The following is a 15,368-nucleotide window of genomic DNA, read 5'->3' on the forward strand; positions in this document are numbered from 1 at the left end:
CACAAACTGTTTTATGTTCAATGGTCTGGCGGCGGGGATGGAACATCACGTGATCGCTCTGAGCGAATCAGCGCGCTGCCACCGGCTCAGATTCCGTGTATAATATTCCTGGGTGAAAAAAAATCAATGTGAAACATGCTACTATCTATGCTAAATCATGCTAAATCATGCTAAATGCTAATCATGCTAAAATCTATGCTACTTGCTGTGAGTTTATGGCGGCAAGGAACATCACGTGATCGCTCTGAGCGAATCAGCGCGCTGCTCTGCCACCGCCTCAGATTCAATACTCCTCGCTGAAATGCGCTGAGGTAAAAATATGGTAAAGAAATATGATGAAATAATTTTTTTTAGGTCAGCCATGTTCTTCCCAGGCTCAATGGCCATGTCTATGCCAAATATCAAGCACGTGAGCCTCTCCGTTTAGGAGTCTATCGGTAACATTACACACACACACACACACACACACACACACACACACACACACACACACACACACACACACACACACACACACACACACACACACACACACACACACACACACACACAAACTGTGTTTTATATACTAGGGCATGCCCGTACTATATATATATCTAAAATTATATCCCCCCCCTCTATTTACATGAAATGGTTTGGTCCAAAGCGAACGGCTTGCGAGTACGGTGACAATCCCCCCCCCCCCCCTCTATTTACATGAAATGGTTTGGTCCAAAGCGAACGGCTTGCGGAGTTTGGTAAAGAAATCGCCATAGCGTGCACAAACGCGCAGGAAAGCGAAAGAATCGCAAATTAGTTTTAATTAGTTTTAAAACATAGTTTAACGCCAACATAGTTTGCCAACTTGAAATAAATGAATACGCTCGCAAATGTGCCGTCCGAGGCAGAGTCTGTTCGGCACGTTCGGCACACGTGATAGCTCGCTGCTCTCTGATTGGTTGAATCGTTTTTTGGACATAGCTCGGTAACTACTTGTCCGATTAATATGAAACCTTGAAAAGGCACATCCTCGGGTCCCCAGCAATATACCTGGCAAGTTTCAAGTATATCGGACCCGTGGTTGTCGAGAAACAGCGGTCACAGACATACAAACATACACACAGAGATTACTGGAATTATAGATAGACTAGGGCATTGCCCGTACTATATCTATATCTAAAATTATATCCCCCCCCTCTATTTACATGAAATGGTTTGGTCCAAAGCGAACGGCTTGCGAGTACGGTGACAATCCCCCCCCTCTATTTACATGCAATGGTTTGGTCCAAAGCGAACGGCTTCCGGAGTTTGGTAAAGAAATCGCCATCGCGTGCACAAACGCGCAGGAAAGCGAATGAATCGCAAATTCGGTTTTATTAGTTTTAAAACATAGTTTAACGCCAACATAGTTTGCAAACGTGAAATAAATGAATACGCTCTCAAATGTGCCATCCGAGGCAGAGTGTGTCCTCCACGTTCGGCACACGCGATCGTTCGCTGCTCTCTGATTGGTTGAATCGTTTTTTGGACATAGCTCGGTAAGTAATTGTCCGATTAATATGAAACCTTGAAAAGGCACATCCTCGGGTCCCCAGCAATATACCTGGCAAGTTAAAAGTATATCGGACCCGTGGTTGTCGAGAAACAGCGGTCACAGACAAACAAACGTACAGACGTACAAACGTACAGACGTACAGAGATTACTGGAATTATAGATAGACTAGGGCATGCCCGTACTATATCTATATCTAAAATTATATCCCCCCCCTCTATTTACATGAAATGGTTTGGTCCAAAGCGAACGGCTTGCGAGTGGTGACAATCCCCCCCCTCTATTTACATGCAATGGTTTGGTCCAAAGCGAACGGCTTCCGGAGTTTGGTAAAGAAATCGCCATCGCGTGCACAAACGCGCAGGAAAGCGAATGAATCGCAAATTCGTTTTTATTAGTTGTAAAACATAGTTTAACGCCAACATAGTTTGCAAACGTGAAATAAATGAATACGCTCTCAAATGTGCCATCCGAGGCAGAGTGTGCCCGCCACGTTCGGCACACGCGATCGTTCGCTGCTCTCTGATTGGTTGAATCGTTTTTTGGACATAGCTCGGTAAGTAATTGTCCGATTAATATGAAACCTTGAAAAGGCACATCCTCGGGTCCCCAGCAATATACCTGGCAAGTTAAAAGTATATCGGACCCGTGGTTGTCGAGAAACAGCGGTCACAGACAAACAAACGTACAGACAGAGATTACTGGAATTATAGATAGATATAGATAATAAAACTGAGAAATAGCAGAAACTCCACAATACGAGCAGGGTGCCTCATTTGCATTAAACAATTAATCGAAAGAAATTAAATAAGTGGTGGACATAGCTTCAAGACGGTCGATCTTTAATTTTCGATAAGCTTTCGACCAACAGGTCTTCTTAGTCTTCCTCGAATGCAACTTGAAAGTTCAACAAGTTGAACTTGAGGAAGACTAAGAAGACCTGTTGGTCGAAAATTAAAGATCAACCGTTTTGAAGCTACGTCCACCACTCATTTAATTTCTTCCGATTAAATGCAACACAACAACAGGCATTTTAAAGGCCATTTTCCCTGCTAGAGCGGGGGTTAGCCTTGCGGTCCCCATGACAATCTTCTCCATTTTGCCCTACTTTCTGCGTCTCCTCTTGTTAACCCCCTTGCCCGAATTTCTTCCGCCACCATCTTTAGCCAAGTCTTTCTCGGTCTTCCCCATCCTCGACTCCCTTCTACATTCATTTCCATCACTCTTCTCAACCAGTCACTTTCATCCTTCCTCAACACATGACCAAACCATCTCAACCTGTATCTCTTCACAGCATCCATCACAGGCTCTATTCCCATCATCTTTCGCAATTCATCATTTGTCTTCCTCTCTCTCAACGATACTCCACAAATCCCCCGAACCATTCCAATTTCCACCCTTTCCAGCCTTCGTTGCTGCTCTACGTTCATTACGCATGTCTCGCTCCCATAAATCATAACACTTCTCACACATGCAGCATACACCTTCTCCATTCAGCATGTCTCCGAGGTAGCAAAATGTTTTCACACCTTCCAGCTTCACGCCGTCTCCAAGATCCAACTCAACATTTCCTCCATCTGCAGCTCCCTCTGTGCACACCTAACACTTGAATGTTACTGCCACACTGGTTAATGACCCTCTCAAACCGCTACATTTTTGATGAACACACTCAGCGCACATTGTACATTCAATGGAGTTCACTCTGACACCCTTCCTGCACACAGCACACGGCCACTTCCCAGTTCTTTCCACCTCACCACATGCTTTACCACTTGCCATCACCTTCGTCTTTCCGATATTCACCTTCAGATCTTTTGTCTCCATACATTCCTTCCATTTGTTCATCTTCTCCTTCAGTCCATCCATCCTTTCTGCAATCAACACCAGATCATCTGCATACAACAACTCCCATGGTAAACCCTCCTTCACATTCCGAGCCAGCCCCTCCATCACAGCTACAAATAGTAGTGGACTTAGTACCGACCCCTGATGCACTCCCACCTTCACCTCAAACTCACCACTGTTCCCGTCCTTCGTCCTTACAGCTGTGCGCGCTCTCTCGTACATTGCCATCACTACTCTGATCAACCATTCCTCCACTCCTAACTTCCTCAATGCCCATGTCAATACTTCGTGTGTAACCCTATCGAATGCTTTCTCCAGATCAACAAACCCAAGAAACAACTTCTTCCTCTTCTCCATGTACTTCTCCTGCAACTGCCTTACAATAAAAAGCGCATCTGTCGTTCCTCTTCCTGGCATAAATCCAAACTGCATTTCATCGATCTTCACTTTCTTCCTTATCCCTCTCTCCAACACTCTTTCCAATACCTTCATTCCATGCTCCAATAACTTTATCGCTCGATACGAGCCACAGTCCAGAGGGTCACCTTTCCCCTTTTATTTGAGGGATGAGGGTACTCAGTTCCCAATCCACTGGAATGCGGCCTTCTTTCACCACCAGATTACAGATCTCTGTCATTCTCTTCACGCCCCCAACTTCCTGCTGCCTTCAACATATCTACCACAACTCCGGTCGGCCCTCCCGCTTTTCTTCTCTTCATTGCTTTAACTGCTTCCTCAACTTCCTTCTCAGTTATCTTCTCTGCCGGTCCTAAAATTGGGTTACTCTATGTTGTCGTCCCATTCATTCTCTGCATTCAACAGCATTTCCATATGTCTCTTCCATCTTCCTTTATTTCTATCTGGGTCCACAACGATTTGTCCCACTTCATCCTTCAAGCAACTCACCCCCATCACATCACACCTCTTTCGCTATCTGCTTTGCAATCCTGAATACCGCTCTCTGACCCTCTTCTGAATCCAAGCGTTCTCCGAACATTTTCCTACATGCCTCCTGCGCCTTTGCTACTTCTTTCTTTGCAGCCTTCTTGGCTGCCTTATAACTTTCATGCTCTGCCTTTTCTGCCCCCGTACCCTTCGCCTTCTGGCACTCCTTGAACTTCTTCCTCTTCTCGTCAATCCTCTTTCCAAATTCATCATCCCACCACCATGTTTCCGAGTGCCTCGGTGGTCCTTTTGTCCATCCACATACCTCACCCACGGCTCCCAACAAACGATCTTTCATTGACATCCAACCACTTTCAAGCTCAACCACATCATCCTCCACCATACTCAGCCTCTTTTTTAATGCCTCCCTCACTGTCACCTATTTCAACCTCCACACCTTCATTCCCGGTTGGTACTTCACCCGCTGAGCTCTCCTCGCACCTTTCACCCTTATTGTTACATATTTATGTGAATGTATGTGAATTACTATTCAGGTCTTTGCTTATCAATGTGTAGTCGATTAAGGGTTGTTGTGATTAAAGGGTCAGGAGCCCTTCTGGGAAAAAGGAGACCGGAAACGGAAGAAGAAAAGACACGAGGAGAAGCGACGATTCTGCTTCTTCCTCGCCCAGCTCCGACGAGAGTGGGGATCGATATTGAGCAGCGTGGAAAAGCTGCGTTCCCAAGCCCGTCTGGCGAGAGGAGTTACCGGGACGTGTAACTACCCTTTTGACACGTCAAGTTGCCGTGGGGCCGTGCACAGACCCAGCGTCCGGCACAGTTCGCCGCACCGTCTACAAGGACGCGTACGGGTCGCACTTTGGGGGCCTCGCGCGCGTTGCAAGCGGCGCTTGCTTTGCCCGCTTTGCTGGGCCAGGAGGTGTGCGCTGCAGCCGTGGTTCCCGGTACGGTACGTGCCCGGTGGAAGCACGTCCGCCCGGGGTTCGTTCAACCGCCCGTGTGCGGCGAAGCCGACCATAACCTTGTTCAGGAGGGGCCCAGAGACACTGTGAGGGACAGAGACCAAAGGGGTCGTGAGTACCCAAGGGGTCGGGAGTGGGGAAAGGGGACACACATATATAAGATGGCCATCTTAATCATCTCGGGGATTGATTGTTGATTGTGGATTGTTGATGGTTGTTGATTGTTGATTCCTTGGGAGAATATATTATTGATTACTCGGAATCCTTGGTGTGGGGTTTCTTATGGACTGGAATTCATCTTGATTGTGTTACGAAAGCGTATACATAATAAATCTTTCTGGCGGAGTTCCTCTCACGGTCCGGGGGTCACCGAGACCAGGTAGTCACCGGGAGGACCACGTAACAGAATTGGGGGCTCGTCCAAATTACGATTTGCGGATTCGCAATTGGGTCTACGTCCGGGATCTAAAATTGTATAAAATAATATTTTTATTAATTAAAATTTATTAATTAAGTATTAATTGGTAAATTTTTGGGGAAAGTGGGGTAAAGTCTTGGGTGAAGGTTAACAGGTGTTAACGATAGGCACCATGGCGTTTGTGGCACAGAACTTTGCGGTAACCCCGAGTGAGGCACAGTTAGGAGCGTTACTAAAGTCGGACCTCTTGAAATTGGCCAAACATTTTAACTTGGAGGTCCGAACTAATTTGAGGAAGGCAGAGTTGCAGACCACGGTGATACAGTCTATGGTGGGATTAGGAACATGGGACGAGTTAGCCTGGCAGTGGCTACCCGAAGAACCAGAAGACGTTGAGCTCCGGAAACTGGAGTTGCAATTACGGAGCCAGGAACGGATCAAAGAAGAAGAAAGGAAAGCAGAAGAGAGGAGAGAAGAGAAACAAGCAGAGGAAAGGAGAGGGGAACGAGAACTCCAGGAAAGGTTAAAAGAAGAAGAAAGGAAAGCAGAAGAGAGGAGAGAAGAGAAACAAGCAGAGGAAAGGAGAGTGGAACGAGAACTCCAGGAAAGGTTAAAAGAAGAAGAAAGGAAAGCAGAAGAGAGGAGAGAAGAGAAACAAGCAGAGGAAAGGAGAGTGGAACGAGAACTCCAGGAAAGGTTAGCAGAAGAAGAAAGGAAAGCAGAAAAGGAAAGAGCAGAAGAAGAAAGGAGAGTGGAACGAGAACTCCAGGAAAGGTTAGAAAGGATGAAAACAGAGGAAAGGAAAGCAGAAGCAGAGGAGAGGAGAGCTGCAAGGGAACTCGAAGCAGAGGAGAGAAAAGCGGAAAGGGAATTGAAGGAACGTGACATGGCGCTTCAGCAAGAAATTAAATTCAAGGAGCTGGAGTTAATGAGAGAACGGGGAGAGGTACTGTTGTGAAATCAAGATACAACATCAACCCATAAGGTAGGTTTAATCGAAATTCGTTCTCAACAGCATCTAGAGAGAAACCAATAAACATTGTATTAATATTACATACAGGTGAATACAGGTGCGGACAGGTGGTATGACTACAAAAGAGCTTATGATACATATAGCAGAATCGTTACCTTTCTATGGAAGCCCAGAGGAGCTCTAGAGTTACATTGCGGTGATGGATCTACATCTCCTGTCCGCGCTGATATATATAGGAACCGCGAAAGGGTCGCGTAGCGGCCATGAGGTGAACAACATCAGTGTCGTAACTTGGATGACGATTTCATCACATTCTCCCCGCGCTTAGATCCTAACTAGGCGGTGAAGAACAGCAGACACATACAGAGGGATACATAGGAATGCAAAGAACGAAATACATTGGAAAGATGTCACTGCCGGTCGAACGTCCAAGGGGCCATCAATCCCGATGGCAGGGTTACTGCATTTCAGCCTGTTAGCCTGGTTAGCAATCAATCCCCAGCTATAGATGTATCGAGGAGGAAGTCCCAATCAAGAAGATATCGAACTGAGCAAGCAGTGTTCATCCCAGGGAGAAGACGATGAGCCCGTGGGTAGCAGTAGTCTTCCAGTGGGGTAGTCTGATTAGATAAGTTGTACCTCGTTGAACAGTGAGGTAGTCGGCACAGTAGCTAGATGGATAAGGTGTACCTTTGCGATATGCAACTCATTACATAAGGTGTGCCTTGACGAAGAGCGACTGTCCATTCGTCGCAATGCAACGCATTTCAGGCAGATGTGTCGATGTGGAAGATGTGTAAACCAGTAAGCCATAACAGTAAGTAAGATTACATGACAGGAGGCCACTACAGTAAGACCATTACAGTAGGTCTGTACCTGCCTTGGCTCCCAAGGGTACATACGCATTACAAGCTCATGTTGCGGCACGCGAATCTACCGTTGGCAGCGATCGCACGAGACACGAGCGGCCTCTGAAGGCTGCCTGGACGACCGGCATGGCTGATTACGGCGACGCACAAAACGACCGAAACGCGCCTCTCCAGCGAAGCGCGCAGGACCTCCGGGATGCATATGGCAAGCTTGTCCAGCTGTACAGCGCGCGCGGAGGATCGGAGAAGATCGGCACACCGAGAGAGTCCTGGCTGGACAAACCATGTTTGTCCCAGCGTCGTCCCGGATGGATGGTCTAGATGTCGAGATGATTGTCATGCTAGATGTCCCGGATGGATTGGCCATCCCCGGATGTCCGACCGATCCATCCATTTAACGCCATCGTTGCATGGCACGGGTTCCAGCCGGACCGCGGATGGATCGACCATCCACGGACGCAATGGCACAGAGACCCAAAGACAGCCATCGCCCCGGATGGACTGTCCATCCACGGATGTCCGACCAATCCATCCATTCAACACCTTCATGGAATGGCTCGGATCGACCATCCATGGACTCAAAGTCTCGCTCAAAGACACAAAGGCATCCATGGACGCCATCCTGCCCCCCCCCCCCCACAAGGGGCGAGGTGGGAGTCGTTATACCGGACGGCACCCGGGCGAGCAACAATAACCTCCCGGGCCCCCACAAGAGGCGAGGTGGCCCGATCACAGGGAGGGGCCATGTCGAGAAAAGGTCGCAGGGGCCATGTCGAGAAAAGGTCGCAGACGCTCCTTACCCGGAGCGACAGAGCCATGGGTCACGGTGTACCCCAGAAAATCTATCCATCGTGCGTAGGGAGTATGTGCACGTATCCTCGTGCATAGTTAAGTGAGACCAGCGCGACCTCAAGGAAGCGCGGCAGATTAGCATCATGGTCATATCCCTTGGACATACCAGCGCGACCTCAAGGAAGCGCTGCAGATTAGCATCATGGTCATATCCCTTGGACATATCCACAAACCGCAAGATTATCGAGGTAGACGAAACATCTGTTAAGGCTCCCGATCCCACCCCCCCCCCCCCCCCCACCGAGGTGGCTGCAGCGCGCTGCATACCGAAGACAGACGACCTTCACAGTCTGGGTCAGGCTGAGTCACAGTCAGTCTGGGGCAGAGGGAAAATGGAATCAGACGAGGCGCCTCGCAGTCTCGAAATGTACGAGCCAAGAGCTCTGTCCGATAACAACGAGCCCAGAGTCAAGGGCGAGCAGGCAGTACGGTGCCCCCGTTACATGCGCAGGTGACAAGGGAGTCGGGCGCGACGCTCAATGTCACCATTTCACGAGGTCACCGTGGACTCCCTAAACGGCGCTGGCGCGCGACCCTGAGGTAGCGCCGCGTTACGTTGTTTACGTCGTTGACGTAAAGGACATTTGGTACGTAGTTACCAAGGTACATGGAAAGGTAAACGAATCCCCGATGAGATCGCGGGAAGCACGCAATTACGTTAATGACACTGTAAAGCGAACGCGTGAATGACGCTGTAAAGCGAACGCGTGATATAGTCGATGACGTCATCAATTAGGTCGGGCGGGTTGGACGGCGAGGTCGAGCGAGCTCGAGATCGGCATACGGCATACGAACCCGGCCGACGGTGAAAGTAATATCTAGGGCGCACCGCGTACGAGGGAAACCGAAAGTTGAGCTCGGCCTGTTGATCCAGTGCGGGTGAGCCCGCCGAGTCGAGGGGCGAGCACGCCGAGTCGAGATGGCGAGCATGCTTGGCAGCGATAGACTGCACGACCTGAAGTAGCGTCTCGTTTGTTTTGCTGTCGGGTCTAAGGAGCGAATACAAATCACACCCCGAAGTAGCGTCTCGTGTTCGGGTCAGAGGATCGAATACATATAACGCCCTGGAGTAGCATCTCATGTGAGGTGCAGTGAGCATGAAGGATGGAGAGGAGGCCATTTGGTCCGTCAAGCCTGCTCTACAACAACACCACATTAACTCAATCCAACAGTTTATCAAATTAAATTAATTGGGTGAAACGCGGGGTGTGGAAAGGAATGAAAGCAGTCGGTGTACAATGGTCGCAGGTGTTTAACGAATACGCCGTTTGAAGATCGGGAACAACAAATCAGGTAAAACAAAGGACGAAGAAGAACGATCATCTTATAGAATACACATGGTAGCCAGCTATACGATCAACCATCATAAGCATAAGCCCGAGTGTCGTGAAAGGCTATGAAGGTCCCGCTCGACGTCCATAGAAACTCATCCGTGCTGCGACGAGTCCTCGCATGGGCCCAAGCGAGCCTCCATTGAGGCGATTCCGGGCAGCGGAGTTCGCCGGCCCCGTGGAGTAGCCACATGTAGGTGGGATTTCGACGGCCGCGATCAGAATCGCCGGCCTCACAGAGTAGGGCCTGCGAGAGGAATCGCATGCGAAGGGGTCCATCCAGCGAAGATGCGGCGCGCGCAACTGGCGCGTCGTGCATAGTAGGGATTCCATCCAGCGACGGTGCGGCGCGTGATTCGCACGTAAGAGGGGTTCCGACGAGCAGCGATAGGAATCGCCGGCGACGCAGAGAGGGCCCGCGATGGGTGCAGCGCGCACGATTCGTGCGTAGGAGGTGATTCCGGCGAGCAGCGATAGGAATCGCCGGCCTCACCGAGTAGGGCCCGCGAAGGGAGCAACGTGCGGCTTCGCGGTGAGGAGGTGATCGGAATCAGAATGGAATCGTGGGCCGCCCAGAGTATTAGCACGCGATGGGTGCAGTGCACAACGATTCGCGTGGAGGAGGTGATTCCACCGAGTAACGAGTGGTCGGAGTGAGCCGGTCGTGATGGCGTGATTCCGACGAGCAGTGCGCGATTCGCTCGGAGGAGATGGGCCACCGAGTAGCGAGTGGTCGGAGTGAGCCGGTCGTGAAGGCGTGATTCCGACGAGCAGTGCGCGATTCACGCGGCAGTGCGCGATTCGCGCGGCAGTGCGCGATTCGCGGGGAGGAGATGGGCCACTGAGTAGCGAGTGGTCGGAGTGAGCCGGTCGTGACGGCGTGATTCCGACGAGCAGTGTGCGATTCGCGCGGCAGTGCGCGATTCGTGAGGAGGAGATGGGCCACCGAGTAGCGAGTGGTCGGAGTGAGCCGGTCATGACGGCGTGATTCCGACGAGCAGTGCGCGATTCGCGCGGAGGAGATGGTTCCACCGAGTAGCGAGTGGTCGGAGTGTGCCGGCCGTGTGGAGGCATGGCCGACATGGGAGTCGTGATCACTCGCGGGGGAAGCTCATCTCGGGCCGAGGCACGCAAATCTAGGATGATTCTCTCGGACGGAGCCGTTAGCGTTTCGAGCAACCGAGGCGAGATTCGTACCTTCGGCTCCAAGCGGGTCCGTTGTTCCGACGGGGTTGCGGCCCAGGTCATTTCCCAGTGGCCTCCTTCAGCAGGCGCCGTGCTGGAGTCCGTCATGCCTGCTCCGGCTTTCGGGCCTCAGGAGAGCAGTTTGCGTTTTGACGACGCGGTCCCGCAAAAAGGCTTGCGAGGTCCCCATCGCATCCGGCCCTTTTGAGGCAGACCGGTGGCGAGAGTAGTCGGAGCTCCGTAGCTGGCGCCAGCTCGACGGGTCCTCCGTTGGGCATTCTTCTCCGAGGCAAGCATTGCAGGAGCGATGTCAGGAGAGGAATTTCGATTAAGTGTTGTGAAATCAAGATACAACATCAACCCATAAGGTAGGTTTAATCGAAATTCGTTCTCAACAGCATCTAGAGAGAAACCAATAAACATTGTATTAATATTACATACAGGTGAATACAGGTGCGGACAGGTGGTATGACTACAAAAGAGCTTATGATACATATAGCAGAATCGTTACCTTTCTATGGAAGCCCAGAGGAGCTCTAGAGTTACATTGCGGTGATGGATCTACATCTCCTGTCCGCGCTGATATATATATAGGAACCGCGAAAGGGTCGCGTAGTGGCCATGAGGTGAACAACATCAGTGTCGTAACTTGGATGATGATTTCATCACAGGTACCACCCTTGCTGACGGGGTCGACACCTAGCCAGAACACCTGGGATGTGGGCAGACATGTGAGGCTGGTTCCACCCTTCAGTGAAAAGGAAGTCGCTAAATTTTTTCCGCACTTTGAGAAAGTGGCTCGACAGTTAAACTGGCCAGAGGAGGCCTGGACCATACTAGTGCAAAGTGTGCTTGTGGGAAAAGCTCAAGATATTTATTCGGCGCTACCAATGGACCAATGTGCAGATTATGAGGTATTGAAGAATCACATCCTCAAAGCCTATGAGTTGGTTCCGGAAGCTTACCGGCAAAAATTCAGGAATGCCAGGAAGAGGGAGAGTGAGACCCATGTGGAGTTTGCCAGAGTGAAAGAAAACATGTTTGATCGGTGGTGTGAGTCAAAAGGAGTCGGGAAAGACTTCGAAACATTGCGTGACTTGATCCTGGTGGAGGAATTTCAACAGTGTGTCCACGAGGACATCAAAGTGTACCTGCAGGAAAAGAAAGTACCGAAGTTGTGGGACGCAGCCACCATGGCAGATGATTATGCCTTAACACACCGGATAGGGGTCCACGAACCTAACTCCTCGCCTAGATCTCCGCAGGTGAGGTGGGGAACAGCAGGTGCGGAGAACGACAATACATGGCGGCGGCCTCGAGAGGATTATGGGGACAACACGGATACCCCACCTGTTCGAAATCAGAGGGCTGCGGGCCCAAGACAAACTTATATTTCGGGGGGCCCGAGGCAGACCACGAGTTTTTCCTCCGGGCCTACTTGCGCTTTTTGCAAGAAACCTGGACACTTGATGTCCAGTTGTTACCGCATGAAAAGGGAAGACCCAGAGTGGAGTCCGACTATTACCACTCCGAATGCGATGGCAAGCGTAAGAAATCGCCCACAGAAGAGTTACCGACCATTTATTTATGAGGGGTTGGTCTCACTCAAGGGAGACTTGACTAACCCAAGACCGGTTAGGGTTTTGAGGGACACAGGAGCCCATCAATCCTTAATGCTTGAAGGCATTTTGCCATTGTCAAAGAGTACTGCAACGGGTGATAGTGTTCGGTTACAAGGGATCGGTGGCTGTGTTAGTGCCCCACTTCATGTCATCCATTTGGAATCCGATTTGGTGTCAGGACCGGTCACTGTCGGTTTACAAGCCACGCTTCCTGTAGAGGGAGTATCTGTGATTATTGGGAATGATTTGGCCGGGGGGCAAATTTATGGTAACCCGAGGGTTGGTAAAGAGCACAGCAGGGAAAATAACACCCCACCAGCTCGGGATGGCGACAAAAGTTCCAAGTTATTTGTAGGGGGACTGAACTTCAACACAGAGGAAGAGGTTCTGACCTCTGTCTTCAACAGATATGGGCCGCTGGTGGAAGTGCGGGTGGTAAAAGACAGGGAAACGCAACGGTCAAGAGGGTTCGGCTTTGTCACGTTTGCAAGCACAAGAGACGCCAGGGAGGCAGAGAAGAATTGGAATGGTAAGGATTTGGAGGGTCGGACCATAACAGTAGGGAAGGCATTTCGTAGGCGTCGAGAGGTCTACAGAAGAGGACAACTTGGCAGTAGTTTTGGGGTTGGCAGCAGCCGATATTACTATGGAGGCTCCCAGAGTTACGGCACCTCCCGAAAAAATGAATGTCAGAGCACTGGCCGAGAAGGAGACCGCCAGTCAGGTAACGGCTGGGACAAGTGGTCCCACCGTAACTGTTAGGAGTCTGGAGAAGTTGAAGCACTATATATACGGGGGAGCCGCCGAGCCGGGGCTCCTACACGGACTAACCGTGAACGCCACGTTCTTAAAGGCGTCCAGGTAGTGAACTTTCCTGCACGGACTAACCGTGAACTCCCCGTTCTTAAAGGCGTCCATGTAATGAACTTTCCTCCCCGGACTAACCGTGAACTCCACATTCCTTAAGGCGTCCATGTAGGGAATACTCCGCTGGGCCTCCCGAAAAAGTGCTATAGAGAGGTTTAAATTTGGGGGCTTTGGTCACCACCTCTTAACCGTCATTCAAGAGAAACTAGAAGTGGTTGACGCTTGGTCCAGAGGGAATTAATCTAGGGGATTGTGTGAAATTTTGTTGCTTTCTTTTTAAGTGATGACTGTGCCCGGGGGGAACTGATGAGTTGGGGGGGGGGGGGGGGGTGAGTTATCTGGTTTGTTTATCCAAGTTGGCCGGCAAAGAAAGTTTTCGCTGGGTTCAAACTTTCTTTCTTGAAGGGGGGGAGTGTTACATATTTATGTGAATGTATGTGAATTACTATTCAGGTCTTTGCTTATCAATGTGTAGTCGATTAAGGGTTGTTGTGATTAAAGGGTCAGGAGCCCTTCTGGGAAAAAGGAGACCGGAAACGGAAGAAGAAAAGACACGAGGTCCGGGAGAAGCGACGATTCTGCTTCTTCCTCGCCCAGCTCCGACGAGAGTGGGGATCGATATTGAGCAGCGTGGAAAAGCTGCGTTCCCAAGCCCGTCTGGCGAGAGGAGTTGCCGGGACGTGTAACTACCCTTTTGACACGTCAAGTTGCCGTGGGGCCGTGCACAGACCCAGCGTCCGGCACAGTTCGCCGCACCGTCTACAAGGACGCGTACGGGTCGCACTTTGGGGGCCTCGTGCGCGTTGCAAGCGGCGCTTGCTTTGCCCGCTTTGCTGGGCCAGGAGGTGTGCGCTGCAGCCGTGGTTCCCGGTACGGTACGTGCCCGGTGGAAGCACGTCCGCCCGGGGTTCGTTCAACCGCCCGTGTGCGGCGAAGCCGACCATAACCTTGTTCAGGAGGGGCCCAGAGACACTGTGAGGGACAGAGACCAAAGGGGTCGTGAGTACCCAAGGGGTCGGGAGTGGGGAAAGGGGACACACATATATAAGATGGCCATCTTAATCATCTCGGGGATTGATTGTTGATTGTGGATTGTTGATGGTTGTTGATTGTTGATTCCTTGGGAGAATATATTATTGATTACTCGGAATCCTTGGTGTGGGGTTTCTTATGGACTGGAATTCATCTTGATTGCGTTACGAAAGCGTATACATAATAAATCTTTCTGGCGGAGTTCCTCTCACGGTCCGGGGGTCACCGAGACCAGGTAGTCACCGGGAGGACCACGTAATACTTATGTCACAGACAACCAAGTGGTGCTGTGAAACAGCCTCCTCCCCCACGATCACCTTTGTGTCCCGGAGGTGCCCCCTATCTCGCCTACGCACCATCAGAGGTCAACGGTTGTCGTCAACCCGCCTGACGTGTATGTAACAAGCTTATTATCCTCTTTCTGGAACTGAGTATGACAAATCAACAATTCAGCTCCATCAGCAAACTCCATAATCCTTTCACCTTCTCCATTTCTCACAGAATATCCGTAACCCCCATGAACTCCCTCAAAACCGTCCATACTCCTTCCCACATGTCCATTTAGGTCTCCTCCTACCACAACAACTTCCTCATCCTTCACGTTTTCCATCAGCTTCTATATTGCAGACCAGAACTTGTCCTTCTCTTCATCGCTCCGACCAACCTGCGGAGCATATCCCAAGATGACGTTCACCAAGAGCTTTCCAATCATCATTTTCACCATGATCAACCTTTCACTAATTCTAGTCACACTCACCACACTGTCTACAAACTCTTCAGAAAACAGGACACCAACACCATGCATGCCGTCCAGGCACCCTTGCCACACAAATTTGTATTTCTGTCCCTGCCTACCCTTCACCATTCTCACACCACTTCCCTTCCATCTCGTCTCCTGCACACAACATATGTCCACTCTTCTTATGACCAATACTTCCACCACTTCTCCTGATCTCCCTGTCATTGTCCCGACAT

The 15,368-nt window shown here is 50.4% G+C and overlaps 2 protein-coding genes across 9 annotated transcripts in view; one reads left to right on the plus strand and one right to left on the minus strand.

Moving 5' to 3' along the window:
- LOC144888143 (uncharacterized) overlaps positions 1–15,368 on the minus strand; it is a 1,118,715-nt gene that overhangs the window by 765,927 nt on the left and 337,420 nt on the right. The window lies entirely within an intron of this gene.
- LOC144892862 (uncharacterized) overlaps positions 1–15,368 on the plus strand; it is a 473,149-nt gene that overhangs the window by 412,758 nt on the left and 45,023 nt on the right. The gene's annotated exons all lie outside the window — the stretch shown is intronic.

This window comes from Myxine glutinosa, chromosome 7, assembly GCF_964187855.1.
Source record: "Myxine glutinosa chromosome 7, kmMyxGlut1.1, whole genome shotgun sequence".
Classification (NCBI taxonomy): domain Eukaryota; kingdom Metazoa; phylum Chordata; class Myxini; order Myxiniformes; family Myxinidae; genus Myxine; species Myxine glutinosa.